This window comes from Calidris pugnax, unplaced genomic scaffold (genome assembly GCF_001431845.1).
Source record: "Calidris pugnax isolate Ruff unplaced genomic scaffold, ASM143184v1 scaffold102, whole genome shotgun sequence".
Lineage (NCBI taxonomy): Eukaryota > Metazoa > Chordata > Aves > Charadriiformes > Scolopacidae > Calidris > Calidris pugnax.
This window is the reverse complement of record NW_015090846.1, coordinates 2,840,592-2,842,085: the sequence shown is the minus strand read 5'-3', so window position 1 is coordinate 2,842,085 and position 1,494 is coordinate 2,840,592. Positions and strand designations below refer to the sequence as shown.

General features: G+C 51.3%; 1 protein-coding gene across 5 annotated transcripts in view; it reads left to right on the top strand.

The window, feature by feature from the left end:
• The window catches only part of BRD3 (bromodomain containing 3), a 46,486-nt gene that overhangs the window by 8,330 nt on the left and 36,662 nt on the right, over positions 1 to 1,494 (top strand). The window contains exon 1 of one of the 5 annotated variants that reach the window (XM_014942956.1): positions 533 to 733. The exons of 3 other annotated variants lie outside the window; for them this stretch is intronic. The gene's annotated coding sequence lies outside the window, so the exon portion shown is untranslated. Of the gene's footprint in view, positions 1 to 532; positions 734 to 1,494 lie in introns of those variants that run through there. One more of the 5 variants, XM_014942952.1, reaches the window with a different exon arrangement.

Genomic DNA, 1,494 nt, shown 5'->3' with positions numbered 1-1,494 from the left:
TTCTCCATCTTCTGCTCCCCCCCCTTCCCTTCTCCCCGACCGCCCCAAGACGCCCCGGACGGGCTCAGCCGCGGCCCCGCCGAACCCCGCTCCCCCCAACGCAGGAAGGAGATTTTCTTTCTTTCTTTCCTTTTTTTTTTTTTTTTTAAATTAGTTGGGTTGGTTAATACAGCACACTGTCTTATGAATGTCTAGCATTCCTAAGTGTTAGGATGTTCTTAGCTTATATGATAAAGCAACTGTGAGAAGTAGCTGGAATACCCTAACCATATGCTGAAGTGACATAACTGATTACCTTACTGGGTGTTTTAAAGGAAATTGCCTGTCTTCTGGTGCATGCTTCAACTTCCAAGCCATCTGGGAATTCTTCTGGTGCCATGTGAATTCCTCTTCCACACTTTAAGCAGGAGGGAAAGTTGAGGTTACCTGGTCTCATAAAAGCTCTCCAAAGCATCATTTCTTGTGTGGTGGTCGATTTGAGCTTTGGGATCTGTGCACTTTCTGAGTAGGACCCTTCAAAATGGAAATGAAGGCTTCTGGGAGTTGTAGTCCGGGGGCCAGCGGCCGCCTCTCCCCCGGCCTGGCCCGGGACTACCGTCCCCACATGGCCTTGCGCCCCGGCGCATGAGCTCTTGGGCGCCTTAGCGCATCTATTATACTGCCTTGCCGAGGATAAAAAGAAGAGCAACTGGAGGGACTATAAGGCAAACGTTGCTGGAGCTGCCGGGGCAAAGTAATCTATTTAATCTTTCCCTTTATTTGTTAGATGCTTGGGTGTGCGTCGCTAGCACTGGGACATGGTTTCTGGAGGGAGGGGGGCCGGGGAAAAAGGGGGAGGAAAGCAAAACCCACTTGGGGAAAGGCCAACGCTGATTTTTTTTTTTATTTTTTTATTTTTTTAATTTTTTTTTTCTTCTTTTCCCCTCCTCTCTTCTTCTGCTCCTTCTTCTTGCCAGAGCCCCGCGTCGCTCCCCGCGGCCCCGCAGCCTTTGTGCGCCGCCACAATGCAACAAAGCGCGGCGGGGCTGGCTGCAGCCTGGCCATTGATTTCCTCCCGGCCCCGCCGCTCCTGCCCACCCTTTTCTTCTTCTTCTTCTTCTGCCGCTTCTTCTCCATCTTCTGCTCCCCCCCCTTCCCTTCTCCCCGACCGCCCCAAGACGCCCCGGACGGGCTCAGCCGCGGCCCCGCCGAACCCCGCTCCCCCCGACGCAGGAAGGAGATTTTCTTTCTTTCTTTCCTTTTTTTTTTTGTCCTTTAATTCAAACAGCGTCCTGGCAATGTTACCCTCTTAAATTTCACTATGTTTATATGCTGCTCTATATTACACTGCAACAACAAAGAATCTAACCAGCTCAGCTATTCTATGCGGGGGGGAAAAAAAAAAAGAAAAAAAAAAAAAAACAACGAGGGGGGCGCTAAAAAAATAAAAAGAGGTGGGGGGGTGGAAGAGGAGTAGGCAGCAGCAAGCCCCCGCTGCCGGCGGTGCGCGGCTCC